Source organism: Macaca nemestrina, chromosome 18 (assembly GCF_043159975.1).
Source record: "Macaca nemestrina isolate mMacNem1 chromosome 18, mMacNem.hap1, whole genome shotgun sequence".
Classification (NCBI taxonomy): domain Eukaryota; kingdom Metazoa; phylum Chordata; class Mammalia; order Primates; family Cercopithecidae; genus Macaca; species Macaca nemestrina.
The window spans coordinates 3,010,803-3,029,931 of record NC_092142.1 but is presented as its reverse complement, the minus strand read 5'-3'; the positions used below and the strand labels follow the sequence as shown (position 1 = coordinate 3,029,931).

The following is a 19,129-nucleotide window of genomic DNA, read 5'->3' as shown; positions in this document are numbered from 1 at the left end:
CTTCTGGGTGTTTCCAGCCCTGTGTTTTCACACTCAGGGCTCTGGTTAAGATTCTGTCAGTTGGTGCTTTCATCTCTGCACAGTCATGGAGGCCCTAAGACGCTGTCTTGGATTTGGGAACTTCTCTGAGAATCCTCAAACATCACCCTGGCTGTGCATGGGGACTCACACCTGTAATCCTAGGTCTTTGGGAGGCTGAGGCAGGGGGATCGTTTGAGGCCAGGAATTTGAGACCAGCCACTGGGCAACATGGTGAGACTCCATATCTACAAAAAACACAAAAATCATCCTGGTGTGATGGCACACACCTGTAGTCCCAGCTACTCGAGAGGCTGAAATGGGAGATTGATGGTGTAGTGAACTAGGATGATCCCACTACACTCCAGCCTGGGTAACAGAGTGATCAACTGTGTTAAAAAATAGTAGTAATAAATAAAAAATAAAAAAAGCCTGTAATCCCAGCACTTTGGGAGTCCACAGCGGGTGGATCACGAGGTCAGGAGATCGTGACCATCCTGGCTAACACGGTGAAACCCCGTCTCTACTAAAAATATAAAAAATTAGCCGGACGTGGTGTTGCGTGCCTGTAGTCTTAGCTACTCAGGAGGCTGAGGCAGGATACTCGCTTGAACCCGGGAGGCAGAGGTCGCGGTGAGCCACGATCGCACCACTGCACTCCAGCCTGGGCAACAGAGCGAGACTCCGTCTCATAAATAAATAAATACGTAAATAAAACACATCGCCCTTTTGGGGTTAAGATGGAAACCAGCCATCGAGCCAGAGCCTCTTGTTTTCTAAGGTGGCTTAGTTCTGCTGCCCTCCGCTGCCTTTTGTAGCCCACCTGTTCCCCTCCCCGTCCAGTGGCATGCAGGAATGCGCACCTCCCGCCCAAAGCTGCGCAAAGCCAGGGAAGTCTTCCTGGCGTTTCAGACAAGCTCTGAAACCTTGATCTGTTTGACTCATTCCTGTTAAATAGTAACCGTTTTACTGACTGGTAATCCTATTTCTGTGTACACAGTGTAACCTCATATCCCTCAGTGTTGTCTGTGACAAAGTTGGACCAAACGGGAACTTCTGTCTCGCAAGCTTTCTTAGGATCTGTCAGTGTCTTGCTGTCCTTGTGCTGACTTCCTGCCCAGAGATGAGCCCACAACATTCCGTGGGGGCAGGAGAGCTGCAGGCTGGCTCTGCCCACAGTCGGCCCCGGGAACCACTCTCTGGGCTGTGCCCGCAGTCAGCCTCAGGAACCATCTCCCTGGGCTCTGCTCTGGGCAGTTTTCCCTTCATGTGGATTTTCTTTCTTTTTTCCCTCCTCCCTTATTCCAAGGCTTTATTTATTCGTAATTTCAACGTTTATTTTAGATTCAGAGGATCCATGTGCAGGTTTGTTATGTGGGTAGATATTCTTTCGAATCTGGTATTTGGCACAGGGATAGTCTTGATGCCCTGTCGCCACTTAAAAAAATAGGCATTTAAGTGCGCTGATGAAATAGTGAAATAGCCTGGGCCCAGTGGCTCACGCCTGTAATCCCAACACTTGGGGAGGCCGAGGCAGGTCGATCATTTGCGCCCAGGAGTTTGAGACCAGCTTGGGGAACACAGCAAAATTATGAAGCGATCTTATGTGTCTCTACATAAGATAAAAAACAAAAATTAACTGGGCGTGGTAGTGCGTGCCTGTAGTCCCAGCTACTCAGGAGGCTGACGTGGGAGGATCACCTGAGCCTGGGATATTGAGGCTGTAGTGAGCCATGATCCTGCCACTGCACTGCAGCCTGGGCAACAGAACAAGAGCCTGTCTCTGGAAAAAGAGAAGAAATCGTGAAGTAAACCTTTGCTTTTTGGTAGCAGGAGGCTAAAAATCTTTACATCATTGTAAACCAGGGCCAGTTGTTTGTGTGTATAGAAGATGTGGTAGTTCTTTTCCTGTTGTTTGAGGAAAAGGAAAAAACTGTAATTTATGTGGAGGATTAATTTTGGTAACTTATTTTCTGTTTGAGGTAGTTCAGTATCTTGGAATTGCTTCCTGCGTTGGCTTCTTTTGTGCAGAGATGGCTTCCCCAAAACATCTTCCAATCCAGAATAAAAGTGTTGATGGGAGCAAGGCATACCCAGGTTCCTTACCTGTGCAGCAGCTGTGCCACGCCCTCCTCCTAGAGGGAGGCAGGTTTTCTCATCGTCCCTGTGGGGTGGGGTGGCCCCATATCTGCAGGGGGAGGTGGTGGGAGATGGAGCAGGGCAGTAGTGTGGGCTTGGGAGATTGAGGAGGACCTCCTGGCAGAGAGGACTTCTGCCTCCTCTCCTTGTACAGGAGCCTGTGAATGCATCCTGGTGAGGGCGGCTCACTCAGAGGAAGCTTCCCACCTGGGGTGTCTCTGGCCTGTGCTCTCTTTGCAAGGACCTTGAGGAGCTCGGGGTGTCCTCGGAGCTTCAGACTTGGAGTGGGGTTTGGACACCTGTGTTCTGACCTGTGCAGGCCTTTCTGGTATGCAGCCAGGTGTAGAGGCGCCACTCACCAAACAGGAAGGAGAGGAAGGCCAGCAGGTGTGGGTGGGGCTGGCTAGAGATGGTGGATGCTGTAGGCTTTAGTCACTCCTCTGTCCCCATCTGTGCACGGCCATCGTCCAGACCCTCAGACTAGCTGCCATTGTGCTTCCCACTATGCTGTGGACTCTAGACGCTCTCCTGAGGGCCACAGCGGCCTTGAGCTTGCCACCTTTCTAGCTTAGTCTGGATCACCCGTCCCCGGCACAGAGAGGAGCTGCCTTCAAAATGGATTTCCCTGTATGACGGAAAGTGGAATTTGCACAATGAAAGAGAGTGTCCCCATTCTCCCATCACCAAGAGCAGCTCTTCCCATCTTCAGATGGTTTATTTTGGTCTTTTCCAGATTGGCATTCATTTAGGATTAGCTGTGATGCATGGGGCTGGGGAATGTGTTTATTTTTTTAAAACAGAATTACTGCTTGTTGTGAAAAATTCACTCAGTACTAGTGACCTGATGCCCAGCATGCTCAATTGGTTTTCCCTGTAAAAATTCCAGTATGTAGGCCGGGCGCGGTGGCTCAAGCCTGTAATCCCAGCACTTTGGGAGGCCGAGACGGGTGGATCACGAGATCAGGAGATCGAGACCATCCTGGCTAACACGGTGAAACCCCGTCTCTACTAAAAAATACAAAAAACTAGCCGGGCGACGTGGCGGGCGCCTGTAGTCCCAGCTACTCGGGAGGCTGAGGCAGGAGAATGGCGTGAACCCGGGAGGCGGAGCTTGCAGTGAGCTGAGATCCGGCCACTGCACTCCAGCCTGGGTGACAGAGTGAGACTCCATCTCAAAGAAATAAAATATAAAAAATTCCAGTATGTATCGCTGAAATACAAGTCTTTTTAAAAGCATAACCGCAGTACCATACTGTTTTATACATAAAAATTAACAGTCATTGCTTAATATCTCAAAGCGTGCAGTTATATTTCCAGTTCATTTGCATCTGTGTGGCGTTGTTGAACATGGTCCTCTCTCCTGGCCACTATATCACATTCAGAGTTGATTCTCCCCTCCCTGTTCAGAGACTGGTGTTGGGTGTTGTTTATTAGGCATCTCTCTGTGACAGCAGCAGCATTTGTGGCCATCGTTGGCCTAAATTCATTAACTCAGTGCAGAGAGTGCAGAAAGGTTATAGCCTAATATATTCATGAGATGGAATTCATTAAAGAGAAACTTCTCCCCAGCAACTTTTGGGTTAACTCGTGGTATCATTTGTAAAGGAAAAGTAGGATAAATGCTGCTTTCCCCCTTTCATGCCAGTTTTGAAAACCACAAATTGATTCACTGTTATCTTCCAATGACGATTAGTTCATAAAAAAGTTACTACCCTTCCTCACACCATACACAAAAGCTCACTCCAGGGCTGGGCGCGATGGCTCACACCTGTAATCTCAGCACTTTGGGAAGCTGAGGCGAGTGGATCACCTGAGGTCAGGAATTTGAGACCAGCCTGGCCAACATGATGAAACCCTGTCTCTACTAAAAATACAAAATTTACGCTGGGCGCGGTGGCTCACGCCTGTAATCCCAGCACTTTGGAAGGCCGAGGCAGGCGGATCACCTGAGATCAGGAGTTCGAGGCCCACCTGACCAACGTGGTGAAACCCTGTCTCTACTAAAAATACAAAATTAGCTAGGTGTGGTGTGCATGCATAATCCCAGCTACTCAGGAAGCTGAGTCAGGAGAATCACTTGAACCTGGGAGGCGGAGGTTGCAGTGAGCTGAGATCCACACTGTTGCACTCCAGCCTGGGCAACAAGAGAGAAACTCTATCTCAAAAAAAAAAAAAAAAAAAAAAAAAAAAAAAAAACCCAGGTGTGGTAGCGGACTCCTATAATCCCAGCTACTTGGGAGGGTGAGGAAGGAGAATTGCTTGAACTTGGGAGGCAGAGGTTGCAGTGAGCCGAGATCACGACACTGTGCTGCAGCCTGGGCAACAGAGCAAAACTCCGTCCCCCAGCCTCCCATCTACCCCAGTCACCAAAAAAAAAAAAAAGTTAACTCCAGGCTGGGCACGATGGCTCACACCTGTAATCTCAGCACTTTGGGAAGCAGAAGCAGGCAGATGACTTGAGGTCAGGAGTTCGCGACCAGCTGCCCATCTCTACTAAAAATACAAAAGTTAGCCGGGCATGGTGATGTGCGCCTGTAATCAATCCCAGCTACTTGGAGTAGGGGCTGAGGCAGGAGACTCACTTGCACCTGGGAGACGGAGGTTGCAGTGAGGCGAGATAGCACTACTGCGTTCCAGCCTGGGCGGTGGAGTGAGACTCCATCTCAAAAAAAACGTTCACTCTGAATGCATTAGAGGTCTGAATGTAAGGGCAATAACTGTGACACTCTTAGAGGAAAGTATAGGATTAAATGTGATAATTGGGTTAGGCAATGTTTTCTTAGATACACTGCCAAAGGCATAAGCAACCAAAGAAAAGGATGAGTTAGATTTATGTCAAGTTTTTTTTTTTGAGATGGAGTCTTGCTCTGTCCCCCATGCTGGAGTGCAGTGACTCAATCTCGGCTCACTGCAAGCTCTGCCTCCCGGGTTCACCCTTCTCCTGCCTCAGGCTTCGGAGTAGTTGGGACTACGGGCGGCCCCGACCACGCCAGTCGAATTTTTTTTAGTTTTAGTAGAGACAGGGTTTCACCGTGTTAGCCAGGATGGTCTCGATCTCCTGACCTCATGATCCACCCGCCTCATCCTCCTAAAGTGCTGGGATTACAGGCGTGAGCCACCGCGCCCAGCTATATCAAGTTGAAGCACTTTTGTGCTTCAAGGGATATCACGAAAGTGAAAAGACCCACCAAATAGGAGACACACTCTGCTAATCATCTGTCTGATAAGGGACTTGTATCCAGAATGTAAAGAACTCAGAGGGAGGAAAAAAAAAAATAAAGCACGGAACAAAGGGTATGACTAGACATTTTTCCAAAGAAGAGATATACGAATGGCCCCATAAGCACATGCAAAGTTACTCAATATCATTAGTCATTAGGAAAATGTAAATCAAAACCACAGGGTGATACTACTTCACACCCACTAGGATGGCTGTGATCAGAAGACAGATATAACAAATGTTATCAAGGATTGGGGGGATTGGAACCCACATATGCCATGGGTGGGAATGTCAGATAGTACAGCTACTTTGGAAAACAGGCTGGCAGCTCCTCAAAAGGAAACAGAATTACCATATGACCCTGCAATTCCACTCCTAGGTGTGAACCCAAAAGAAATGAAAACACACATTCAGACAAAAACAGGTGCTAGAATGCCCATAGCATTATTTACAGTAGCCAGAAGGTGGAAACGATGCACGTCATCAAATGAGTGGATGAGTGAGTGGCGTCTCCACACAACGAGGGAATCTTCTCCATCCCTAAGGAGGGATGAGGTACTTATGCATGCTGCCATGCAGATGGGCGTTGAAAACACTGCCTGAGGTGAAAGCCTGCTGGGATCTGAGAAGGGATGGCGTTGAGTCTGGAGATGAGCTTACAAGGCGTTACCATTGTTAACCCATGTTAAGTCTTCTGAGCCATCAACGTGGGATGTCTTTCTGTTTATTTAGATCTTTCTTTCAAAAACACTTTGTAGTTTTCAGAGTATAAGCTTTATGCTTCTTTTGTTACATTTATTCTTATTTATTTTTAATGTTACTCTAAACAGAGTTATTGGCTGGGCATGGTGGCTCACACCTGTAATCCCAGCACTTTGGGAGGCCCGGGTGGGTGGATCACCTGAGGTCAGGAGTTGGAGACCAGTTGAGGCTGGAGGATCACTTGAACCTGGGATGCGGAGGTTGCAGTAAGCTGACATCACACCACTGCACTCCAGCCTGGGCAACAGAGTGAGATTTTGTCTCAGGAAAAAAAAAAATAGAGTTGTGAATTTTCTTTCCTTTTTTTCCTTTTTTTTTTTTTTTTGAGATGGAGTCTCGCTCTCTCGCCCAGGCTGGAATGCAGTGATGCAATCTCGCCTCACTGCGAGCTCCGCCTCCCAGGTTCATGCCATTCTCCTGCCTCAGCCTCCTGAGTAGCTGGGACTACAGGTGCCCGCTACGACACCCGGCTAATTTTTTTGTATTTTTAGTAGAGATGGGGTTTCACCACGTTAGCCAGGATGATCTCAATCTCCTGACCTTGTGATCCGCCCTCCTCGGCCTCCCAAAGTGCTGGGATTACAGGCGTGAGCCACCGCGCCTGGCCTTCTTTCTTTCTTTTCTTTTCTTTTCTCTCTTTTTTTTGAGACAGAGTTTCGCTCTTGTCGCCCAGGCTGGAGTGCAGTGGCACGATCTCAGCTCACCACAACGTCTGCCTCCCGGATTCAAGTGATTCTCCTGCCTCAGCCTCCTGAATAGCTGGGATTACAGGCGCACACCACCATGACCAGCTTCGTTTTTGTATTTTTAGTAGAAACGGGGTTTCACCACGCTTATGGATAAGATGGTCTTGAACTCCTGACTGCAGGTGATCCGCCTGCCTCGGCCTCCCAGAGAGCTGGGATTGTGAATTTTATTTTTGGATTGCTCCTGGAAATTGTGTGGAAATGCAGTTGCTTTTTCCTGCCCTGCACCCTGCTGAGCTCTCGTTAGTTGTCATAGCTTCTCAGTGGAGTCCCCAGGACTTTGTGCACACAGGATCCTGTCATCTGTGGTTCGAGCTAGTTTTACTTCTTCCCTTTCAACCTGGCTGCCTTTTATCTTCTTCCCTAACTGCCCTGGCTGAGACCTCTAGTACGGTGTTGACTGGACGTGGTGAACAGGGCGCCCTGGTCGTAGGGAGGGCGTGGAGTGTTTGACCGTCGAGCACGATGTTGGCCTTAGGCCGTGCGTGCCCTCTGTCAGACTCTGGGCCCTCCCTTCTGTGCCTCGGCTATTCCGTATTTTTGTCCTATAGAGGTGGGGAATTTTTGTTAACTGCATTTTCTGTATCTATCGAGGTGGTCCTGTGTTTTCCTTAGTGCTTTATTCTAATGAGATGCAACGCATTGCTTTTTGTATTTTGAACCAGTCTTGCACTGTGTCATACATCCTCTTGGTCATGGTGCCTAGTCCTTTTCAGATGTTGCCGCATTTGGTTTGCTGGTGTTTCGTCCAAAGGGTAGTCCCATTTTGTGGAGCGTTCTTCTGTGCTTCTTTGTGGGTTTGTGGACAAGATGGTAGCCGGCACCCTTGGCTTTGAAGAGAGTGTGGGTGTCTCGTGAGCTCAGGATCCCTTCTTCAGGTCTTCCCTCCCCAGCGCCCCCTCCAAGTATGACTGGCAGATCTGGGGGACTATGGGTGGTCCATGGAGTTTCTTTGATGAGGGTGGAGACAACAACCCAGCCGAGACCTCACTGTCGGTAGTCCCGTGGCATGCGGGGGCAGCAGCGGCCAGTGCAGGTCTCTGGGCCTGAGTTTCCAGCAGCTGGAGAGGCGTGAGCTTTGGCCAGTCTCTGAGCCTCCCGGGAGAAGTAACTAGGTGGTCTCTGAGGTTTCCTTACGCTCTATCTGGGGCTCTCAGCTCGGATGTCACAGATAGAAGTCAGGGGATCCGTGAGGCTGGATAGGAGGAAATTCCTAATTTTCACGAACCTTTCAGCAAAGCGTACCATTTCCTTCCATTATGAACATCAGCAACAAATGTCTGTCATCAGAAGTCACAGGTATTCTCATGTCATGCTGCAGGGGTCACATCACGGTAGTGACGCCATGCCACTTGTGCCGAGCACCGCTGCCGGGTTACTGCGGCGTGACCGGCTGCTGTGTCATGCCGGTCACATATTACTACATCACAGATCCATCACTGCAATAATTTGATACGTGTATTGAATTATAATTGCTTTCTCCTATAGTCCTGTGTATTTTATGGATTTGGAACATTATTCCAAGGGTAGCCATCTTCTCCACACTCTAGCGGCGCTGTTTGTCTCTAGATTAACTAAGAACAGATGTCCTTTTCCAAGGCGGTGACTTTGCGTATGCCCAGAGGCTCGGAGTCCCACCTTTAGGAAGGTGTGGCAGGGTGAGGGTGGGCAAGCCCTAAGGAAAGAAGAGAGGGTGGGAAGACCCTTGGGGAGCGAGGAGGAGCTGAGGGTGGAGCTCCTGAGGGTGGAGAGGGCAGGGAGGATTCCGGGAGATCCGAGCCCAGAGTCCGGCTGCGGGAAGGTGAGAACAGCAGCAGCGGTAGCAGCATCGAGGGCCCTACCAGCGTGGCAGCTCGCTATGTAGCACTCGTCTGAGAGATGGGGTGGGTGTTGGTGCACAGCCTTGCTCTGTGCACAGCCTTGCTGTTTAAAAACACATATGGCAGGCCGGGCGCGGTGGCTCAAGCCTGTAATCCCAGCACTTTGGGAGGCCGAGACGGGCGGATCACGAGGTCAGGAGATCGAGACCATCCTGGCGAACACGGTGAAACCCCGTCTCTACTAAAAAAATACAAAAAACTAGCCGGGCGAGGTGGCGGGCGCCTGTAGTCCCAGCTACTCGGGAGGCTGAGGCAGGAGAATGGCGTAAACCCGGGAGGTGGGGCTTGCAGTGAGCTGAGATCCGGCCACTGTACTCCAGCCTGGGTGACACAGCGAGACTCCGTCTCAAAAAAAAAAAAAAAAAAAAAAAAAAAAAAAAAAAACAGAAAAACAAAAAAAACAAAAAACAAACACATATGGCTCTGTGTGCTGCACGACAACCTCAGTCATTTAATTATGCATTATATACATCTCTCCATAGGAGAAAGACACATTTTTAGACTTTTTAATGATGGCATTTAAAAAAATACAAGTCACAAAAGCAACGCTCGATGATAGTAAAGAACGGAAACACTGAATAGGTAGATGGAGCGAGTGGCGTCCCGTCCTGCCGGCAGACGCAGCCCTCGTCACCGTGCCACACCGGACCCTGAAGGACAGATCCGGCATGGAGAGGGAACTGCAGGGTCAGGGAGGCAAACATCTTTGTGACTTCTGACGCTCATTGGAAAATTGCCCCCAGAAGCGATGCCATTTTACAGCCCCACCCGTAGCGCGGCTGTCCCCTCAGATCCCTGCCAGCGCTATGTATTTTTATTCTTTTTCCCCTTTGCCAATGTGATAGGCTGTCGTGTTCTAATTTGCATTTCTTTGATTCATTGCAGGGCTGAATGGCTTCGTTTGTTTTTGGCTCTTGGTTTGGTTTGCTTTCCTCTAGGCCAGCGGGGGCGAGTGCGTGTTTGCGGATGTCCTTGGTGTTCTTGGCAGGATCACTGAGGGTCCTGGCAGGATGCACATGCAGCCATGAAGTCTTTGTTTTTTGTTTATTTTTTGAGACAGGGTCTGGCTCTATTGCCTAGGCTAGAGTACAGTGGCGCAATTGTGGCTGACCGCACCCTCAGCTTCCTGGGCTCAAGCGATCCTCCTTTCTCAGCCTCCCAAGTAGCTGAGACTAGAGGTGCACCACCATGCCTGGCTAATTCCTGAAATTCTTTCTAGACACGGAGTCTCACTATGTTGTTCAGGCTGGTCTCAAGCTCCTGGCCTAGAGCGGTCCTCCTGCCTTGGCCTCCCAAAGCAGTGGGACTGCAGGCGTGAGCCCCCGCACCTGGGCAGTCACGAAGTCCGCAAAAAAGTCATTCACTGAAGGGAACGGGTCCCCGCAGCAGAGGCTGTGAGGTTCTCTCAGCCTGGCCGGAGGAGGGCAGGTGGAAGGGACAACTCAGAACCGGCCCAGGCAGGGCCGGTGTGGACAGCAGCTGCGTGGTGGCCCCGGGCCAGCTCGTGCTGTGGCTCTGCTCTGTCACAGCTCCTCTGTAGAGGAAGGCCCTTGGGCTGGAGGCCTGAGTCTTGTTCCCTTTGTAGCGCCTCAGCTCCCAAGCTGTTTGTGATGGAAAGGAGGTTGTTTCTGGCCTGCAACTGTTTGTGTACCTGGGCACGTTTGGATACCCCAGGTCCTGCAGTGAGCCAGCCAGGACCGTGTCCTCATGCCCTCCGTTGAGCGGGTGCCACCGGCAGAATGCACTGGACGTTTGTGTGCAGCTCGCTCTCCAGGCGCGTGTCGGGTGGGAGCGCCAGGGTGGAGGGTGCCGGTGTCCAGATGTCAGGCAGGCGTCTTTGAGCAGGTGAGCCGTGAGCCAGCCCCGGTGTGGCCTGGACAAGTCTGGCTCCTGGGGGTGCATGGTCCGCCATGTGCGACACCCACCTCGCAGCCCTGGATTGTCACAGATCGTGAGTCCGAGCGTGACCTTCTCTCTCCTCTGCAGCCAGGGCCAACTCATTCGTGGGAACGGCGCAGTACGTTTCTCCAGAGCTGCTCACGGAGAAGTCCGCCTGTAAGAGGTAAAAACCACTTTCATCTAAGCCTTACTTCCCTTTTCTTTAACATAGAAATTAATATTCGAGAGGGTGAATTTGGTGGCCTTTAAGTAGCTAAGCATACTTTGAAAGAAATCAGCATTTCGCATTTCAAAGCGTATTTTTCGTGGCGTACACACACGTGATACGTTAATGTTGTATTCTAAGCTTCCTGGGTTTGCTGATGCTTTCTGGTTGCAGATGTAATCGTTTTTGTGTTTGTTTGTTTTTGTTTTTTGTTTTTTGAGACGGAGTCTCGCTCTGTCTCCAGGCTGGAGTGCAGTGGCATCATCTCGGCTCGCTGCAACCTCCGCCTCCCGGGTTCAAGCGATTCTCCTGCCTCGGCCTCCCAAGGAGCTACAGGCGCCCGCCATCACGTCCAGCTAATTTTTGTAGTTTTGGTAGAGATGGGGTTTCACCATGTGGGCCAGGATGGTCTCAGTCTCTTGACCTTATGATCTGCCCGCCTCGGCCTTCCAAAGTACTGGAATTACAGGCGTGAGCCACCATGCCCAGCCTAATTCTTTCTTTAGGAAAAACTATTCAGTGAGGAAAGCGTGGCTCTCATGTGCACGGAGCCCAGGCTTCCTTGGTGCTACCCCCTGTCGGGGTGGAGGGCAGGGACCCTGGCCTTAGGGTTGCTCGGCCACACACCAGCTGCAGTGGGACAGGGTCCCGCAGAGCGCAGGGAGGCCCTGGAGGGTGCCGGTGTGGGAGGGTGGCGGCGTCCAGCAGGCATGAGGGTCTTTGAGAGAGACTGCAGGGCCGGTGCGGGTCACGGGAGGGGAGAGTGGAGAAGCGCCAGCCAGGGAGCCACTGGCAGTGCGGGGGGAGGATGTCCAGGGAGCTGACGACAAGGGTTGGTGAGAAGTCTGAGGTGCTGTCTAGGGTGGCTGGGAGGTAGATGGCAGGCTGAGAGGCAGCATCAGAGTCTGGAGTTTCAAGTCTAGGGAGCAGTTGTGTGGAATCAGGGTGGGGCTGGGGTTCCTCCTGCCTCGGGCCAGTCAAGTGCTGCTGAGGGCTGGAGTCAGCTTCGGCTGCTGGTGCCCTCGTGAGTTGACAGGACCACAGGAGTCCCACGCTGCCGCTCTCCTGCTCCGCCAGGTTACAAGGGGCCACCTTCCTGGAGTGAAGTGAGCCACTCTGAGAGAATGAATGATTCTGGTTACGGCAGTTCTGGATGTCTGAGCTTGACAGCTTCAGGAAAAACTGTGGGAGGTGGGGCCATGGCACAAACGTGGTGGGTGGGTGGAAGGGTTCTGAGCACTCACTCAGCATCCCGGCCGCCTCCAGGCTTTTTCGGTTTTGTTCTTTTAACTTTTTCAACTAGCAGATACTGAGTTCTCTTTTTATTATTATTCAGTTATTCTTTAAAATAGAGATGGGTTCTTGCTGTGTTGCCCAGTCTCGTCTTGAACTCCTGGGCTCAGGTGATCCTCCCATCTCGGCTTCCCAAAGTGCTGGGATTACAGGCGTGAGACATGGCGGCCGGCCGGATACTGAGTTCTTAGCATGGCCAGAGACTGCTTTAGGTCAGAGCTTCCCAACTGGAGTGATTCTGCTCCCCTGGGAACACTTGGCCCTGTCTGGACAGTTTTAGTTGTCACAGCTGGGGCAGGGGTAGGGCTGGCACCCAGCGGGGGAGGGGAGGATGAGCTGCTCAGCATCCTGCGATGCAGTCCCTCCCACAGGTGGGGGCGCGACGTACCCGGCTTTCAAAGTGCGTGTGGTCACCACTTAAGAGCTAGCGTTTCTTTGTTTGTAGATTTTACATGAGGACCCATGGCATGGCCCAGCAGGAGCTGCTCAAGCCCCATCCTAACAGGCTTCCTGAGGACACATCAGCCCAGCTGGGCACCTGGAATTACGGGCAGAGGGGCCGTGGCGAGGGGGCTGATGTGTGGACTAAACACCTGCACACGTCACCCCAGGCACCCCAGGCAACCTCGAGTGACTTCCAGTGACTCGCCAGGTACGGAGTGCTGGTTACATACAGCTCAGTGCACGTCTGTGCCGAGGCTCTGGCATGTTAGGGTTTGGAGCTGGTATTTTCCCTCCAAGCCTGGAGGCAAACTCTTCCTGCTGGGAACCTGCTCACGGCCACGCCACTGGGTGGGGTGCTGTGTGGGGCTCAGGCCTGCAGCCTTGTGCATATGTCTCAGTCACCTGGCACCTCAGTTTACCCCATTCAAAGGGAAGACTGTGGCTGGCTGAGAGGGTCACTTCCAGCTCTTCCGAAAGACTGCCATCCGTAATGTGCCGCATTTAGGGACTGCACACCTCCCTTAAGAGCCTTAAGAGCAGATTCCACAGGTCCAGCCTCAGGGCTTCCTCATGGGTGGTCTCCAGAGGAACCCACACATGGGACATGGCAGCTCAGGACAACATCCCGCCACCTACATAGCACAGGGCCACGCAGGATAGAGACGAGAGCCTCAGAGTCACAGGCTTCCCAGCCCTGCACGGGTCCCGCACAGCCCCCTTGTCCAGCACCGAGGGCGAGTGGCCGCGTCGGAGGCGGGTTAGAGGCGGGCCAGCGAGCCCAGGTGGTTTGTGTCTAGCGCCTGTTTCTGAGCCAGGGGTAGACTGAGATAAAGTGAAGCCTGGACTCAAACGGCTCCATGGCAGAACACAAGGGGCTGCCCAGGCGACCAGAGAGAGCGCATATGAAAGATATTGCCTGCCAAAGAGACAGGAGTGGGCAGTGTGGGTCACAGTCTCAGAGCGGGAGCAGGGCTGGGCCACAGCTCCCGTCACCCCGCGCCCCGCGTGAACTCGGAGGAGGCAGGCAGATGCCGAGGCCCAGAGACCCAGAGCAAAAACGGAGTGAGACGCTGCCCAGTACAGACTGATGCACAGACACGGACGCCGGGGAGCAGGGCCACGCCTGCACGCAGGTGCCCAGAAACCCTCAGTCTTCATGGCAAGGCCTCGGGCTGTTCTGAGCCAAGCCAGCACTACAGCACACAGGCAGGCCAGCCTGGGCCCACGCGTGTGGGTGCCGTCCCTCCACCACCACCACTCAGAATGGAACACAGCAGCTGGCAGCAGCAGGCACAGTCCAGGTGATGGCACAGAGATGCCACCCTTGGGCTGTCCCTGAGGGAGAGCAGGCCAGGGAACCAGGGCCCTGAGCCACACCGTGGGCATCACCGGGCATGTGCCTCACACACCTGCTCAGACCACCTCAGTCACAGCAGGGAGGAGCCCCTCGCCCCCTTGTGTCGCCAGCTGGAGCCTGCACAGAGGGAGCCCTCCAAGGAGCTGCAGCCGGGGAGGACCCCACAGCCACAGGGTCCCCAGACCTCCCTGTCCGGCAGCTGCGCCGCTGCCCGTGGCCTCAGCACCAGAACGTAGGCCCCAGCTTCAGAGTACAGGGCCTGCTCCTCCCTGGGGGCCCAGGCTGCAGGCATCTGCGTCTTTTTTTTTTTTTTTTTTTTGAGACGGAGTCTTGCTCTGTAGCCCAGGCTGGAGTGCAGTGGCCGGATCTCAGCTCACTGCAAGCTCCGCCTCCCGGGTTCACGCCATTCTCCGGCCTCAGCCTCCCGAGTAGCTGGGACTACAGGCGCCCACCACCTCGCCCGGCTAGTTTTTTATATTTCTTAGTAGAGACGGGGTTTCACCATGTTATCCAGGATGGTCTTGATCTCCTGACCTCGTGATCCACCCGTCTCGGCCTCCCAAAGTGCTGGGATTACAGGCTTGAGCCACCGCGCCCGGCCGCATCTGCGTCTTAAGTGGAGCCCGTGGCACCTTTGTCAGGCCCTTGCCCCCAAAGCTAAGGCACCTATGCTCAAAAGTCGGCTTACCTTCCTCCGCGAGGTCTTTGTTAATCACCAGTTTGCCATGTCTCAGGTAGTTCAGCACGGGCCCAAAATAGGTGGGGTCTCTGTCGATTAAATAGGCACCTGTTTCGTCCTAAAGAGAGCAGAGCACGGTGAGTCCTCCGTGAGAAGCCGACAGTTCCTGCAGGTCCACCAAGGCCCGGTCACATCAGGAGGCTTCAGAGGCACCAGGTGACCCAGGCCTCTCCCCAACAGACCTGAGCCTGCGGCATCTCGGGAAACCCCTGACGGTGTGGCCACGTCTTGCCGCCTACAGCCTAACCCTGACCAGCCACCATCCCAGGTCTAGGTGAGTTTAAGTCTCTTCGTATGGAGACAGCCTGGCTCTGTGTACTCCAAGGTGAGGCCACTGTGCCCTGGACCTCTGTCCTCACAACTGCAAGACCTCTAGGAAAACACACATGAAAACGTCACCCAGATCCTCTCCCTGGGATGCCCTCGTGGGCAGGGCAGGGGCCTAGGGCTCAGCCTCTGAAGGACACCCCTGATGGCCACCAGCCTGGGCCTGCCCTCCTTGTGCCCAAGTCCTCCCTGGCTGACATCCAGGACTGGGGGTCAGGGGCTCTCTGCCAGGGGTGGAGAGGGCACCTTGCAGCAGGGGCAGCTGCCAACAGGCCCCGAGCCAGCAGCGAGGGAAGCTCACAGTGACCTGCACTCAACAGCATCCGGGGCTTTCTCTGAGATCCTCACTCACCACACAGAGCCCTCGCCCCGGCTCAGTGCTCACGGAGGCCGAGATGTTTACAAACAGACCCCTCGGAAGGTGTCCTCACGCACCTGGGTGGGGGGCCCCTGAAAGGCACTGCCCCTGCTGCTATCACGGTCACCTCAATGTGGGCAGATGCCCTCTGAGGCCCGGGGTGCCCCACACATCACACCTGGCAGCCCCTTCCACCAAGCACAAGAGGCCCAGTGGCCCAGCTGTGTGAGTACAAGACGGGCGCCCAAGCGCCCCAGGCAGCCCCTGTGGGGGAGACAGAAGAGGCAGTTTCTGTCACCTTATCCAGACCCAGGCCTGCTTGTCGGCTATACATCTGACGGGGGGACTGCGAAGCCAGCATGGCCCATCTTCCACACGGACTCAGACCTTAGGTGTGGCTCTGCTGGGGCAGCTCCTGCCTCCCCCAGTCCTGCTCCCACCTGCGAGTCACTCCCACAGGGGCTGGTGCCTGCGGGCGCCCTGGAGAGCGGGGAGCTGAGACCTCCATTCAGAAACACCGGGCAGCCTCCCGGGCAAGGCCCAGGGCCAAGCACCGGCGAGAAGCAACCCCACACCCCAGTCAGGGCAGAAGCAGCCCCCTGCCCCATAGGGGCTCCTGTGGGGCCTTGGGCAGGTGCTGGCCACGGGAATGCCACGTTCGGCGATACGGGGAGGCCGAAGGTGTCTCCACCACAAAGCACAGGGCTGCGCTAGGACCCTGTTTTCATCCATGGACAAATTCTGCCATTTGGGTGCTAAGACCTAGTGGTTTCAAGAGATTTTCCCCAAAGTCCACTACTGCAAACCTGTAAAAACCTGCTCTTAGATCAGAGGAACAAAACTGAGTTTCGCGGCTGAGATAAAATCAACTAGGGCTCCGGGCATGGGGGTGCTGGACCCGGAGCCTCCGTGGGCCCCTACTCCTCAAGTTGACCTCAACTCCACACAGACCTGACCCCATCCTCCTCCACCCTCCCCAAGAACACTCCAGCCAGAGCTGCCCACCCCACAGGCCCTGCCTCCTGGGCTTGCCCCTGACTTTCCCCAACCCTCCAGACTCCACAGCTCTTAAGCAAGGGCCAGCTCCCGGGAAGAGGACGCTGGGTGGTCCTGCCCAACTGGTAAAAAATGGCCCCCATTTCCCACAGAGGGGTCCAAGTCTGGCAAGGTGGCCAGTGCTGCCACCTGAGTCTAGGGTTCCTCCCCGCCCCACCCCCATACAGAGAGAATGGTGGCCGCATGACATCCGCACACCACTCAGCTCAGGAATCATTCATGGCTCAGTGCTCCCTCGACAGACCACTGGTGGGAGGTCAGGAAAGATCAGATAGTGTGCGGAGGCTCGCCTCTGCCCAGGACAACCCCAGAAAGCCCCCCTCTCAGCCATGGAGGCCTCCAGGCCTGGCCTCAGTGCAGGCTTAAGGCCCGGCCACCCCAGGCCTAAGTTGATGAGCAAAATGTGGAGGAGACCAGCTCATGTAGCTCAGGGCCGCCATGAGTGCCAGGGCACCCAGCCTGTGGCAGGACCTGGGCACTGAGCCGTGACCTCTAGGCCAGGACAACCCACCATGCACTTCTCGGCCCCTGGGCCAGTGCAAGAGGAGAAGGAAGCCTGCTGGGCACCCCCAGACACAGAAGGCCGCCCCAGCCCTGCAACTGGAAGGACGAAGGCTGGAAGGAGGGTGGGGCGGGGACGGCCATCAGTTAAAACTGCACAGCAGGACGGAGGAACAGGCCTGAAGACTCAGCAGGGCACTCTGGGCAAACTGGCAATGGCCTTGGTGCACTCTTTTGAGGCTTTCAGGGGGAGATTTCCACATCTATAGGAAGTGCTGGGGTCTTAAACCAAGACTCCCAAATCCCACCAGGGTTCAGGTCTCCCTGAGGCCTGACTCGCATCCATGCACATGCAGGGTCTTGGTGCTCTGAGCTCGGGTGAGCCATGTGCTCCAGATGGGCCTAGTGCATGCGGAGTCTACTCATGGCACCAGCCCAGGCCCAGACAGTGCCCAGCTCCGGCACAAGGACGTGGGCAGCTCACTGCCGGTGTCGGGGATGCGGCTCAGTAGCTTCCACCCTGATGCAGAAACAAAAATATGGAACATGGGAAATATAAAAACAAAATATTCAGGATATACTCCTAGGCTCACAGAGACAAAGGCAGCAAGGTCACCTCAAGGATATTTAGAACAGCACCTGGGCCATCAGCGGCACCTGCCCAAAGAAGGAACGATGCCCTGGCTTCTAAGATGGGTGAGGAGAGGCAGCCAGGAAGCCAGCGAGATGCTACAGGCTGGGCGTGGGGGTGCTCTTCCTGGCTTTCCCGTGCGTCCCATGGCTTACGCAACCCGTGGTTGCGCGCGATTCTCAGGAAGATTCGTGGTGGGTTTTTTTGGTAAAAGAGCCCTAATTGGCTGGGCTTGGTGGCTCACATCTGTAATCCCAGTACTTTGGGAGGCCAAGGTGGGTGGATCATGAGGTCAGAAGTTTGAGACGAGCCTGGCCAACATGGTGAAACCGTCTCTACTAAAAACACAAAAATGAGCTGTGTGTGGTGGCTCGTTCCTATAATCCCAGCTACTCAGGAGGCTGAGGGAGGAGACTCGCTTCAACCTGGGTAGCAGAGGTTGCTGTGAGCCAAGATTGTGCCATTGTACTCCAGCTTGGGCAACAAGAACAAAACTCTATCTCAAAACAAAAACAATAATTAAGACTGTTTTCTTAGCAAGTCATCTTCCCCGCCCCTTGCTGAACTGGCATCTGACCCACTTGTGGCTGGGCCCAAGCTGGCTGGGTTAACCCACCCATCTCCAGGGGTCGCAGCCTTCAGCCAGAGCCACGGGCCATAGGCAGGGCAGGGCGGTTTCCAAACTACAGAGGAGAAGGGGGATCCTGGCCATAGCGAGAGCAGGAGCCAAGGTTGGCTCCTGGAGAGGAGCACACTGGAGGCAGTGCTGAGCCGGGGGCACACAGTCTCAGGAGATGGAGGAAGATCCTGCAGACAAAGCTGAGTGCTTGCCCACTCCCGAAGTCCACAGGACGACCACAGACGGATGTCTGTTCAGGAGAGAAGTGCTCAGAGAAGGCTGGTAACGAGCCTGGCCACTCTGCTCATCTCACCAGACTCTGGCTGCAGCTCTCCACCATCCATGCTATCGCCCAGCAAGCAAAGCACCAGGGGCAACATGGGGGTACACCAGCCCCCAAGGGACAGGTCCCTAATACAACCACCAGCCTTGAAAATGGCAGTGAAGGGCTGGGTACGGTGGCTCATGCCTCTAATCTCAGCACTTTGGGAGGCCAAGGAAGGCAGATCATTTAAGGTCAGGAGTTCAAGACCAGCCTGACCAACTACTACAAATACAAAAATTAGCCGGGCATGGTGGAGGGTGCCTGTGTAATCCCAGCTACTAAGGAGGCTGAGGCAGGAGAATCGCTTGAACCCGAGAGCCCCGCTGCAGTGAGCCAACATTGTGCATTGCACTCCAGCCTGGGCGATACAGCGAGGCTCCGTCTCAAAAAAAAACAAAACAAAACAAAAAAAAACAAAAAACCGCAGTGAGGAATGAGGGTGGAGACTGGCAAACTCTCACGCCAGATGCTGAACGGAACATAACCCTGCTGCCGCCCACTGCTCCCGCAGCTCCCGGAGCTCCGGAGCTCCGCACAGAGGCTCGGTCAGCCCTGCGGCTCTCAGTCACTCCCAGCGCTCGGAGACACGTGCCACCAGAGGGGACGAAAT

General features: G+C 54.0%; 1 long non-coding RNA gene and 1 pseudogene across 1 annotated transcript; one reads left to right on the top strand and one right to left on the bottom strand.

Annotated features, from left to right (window-relative positions):
- Nucleotides 1-17,931, top strand: part of LOC139355410 (3-phosphoinositide-dependent protein kinase 1-like) — a 55,398-nt pseudogene extending 37,467 nt beyond the window's left edge.
- Nucleotides 724-14,767, bottom strand: LOC139359803 (uncharacterized). Its single transcript, XR_011616244.1, has 2 exons — nt 14,652-14,767; nt 724-10,818 (listed from the first exon to the last, which is right to left on the bottom strand). It is a non-coding gene; the product is annotated as an uncharacterized lncRNA (long non-coding RNA).
- Nucleotides 17,932-19,129: the final 1,198 nt, after the last annotated feature.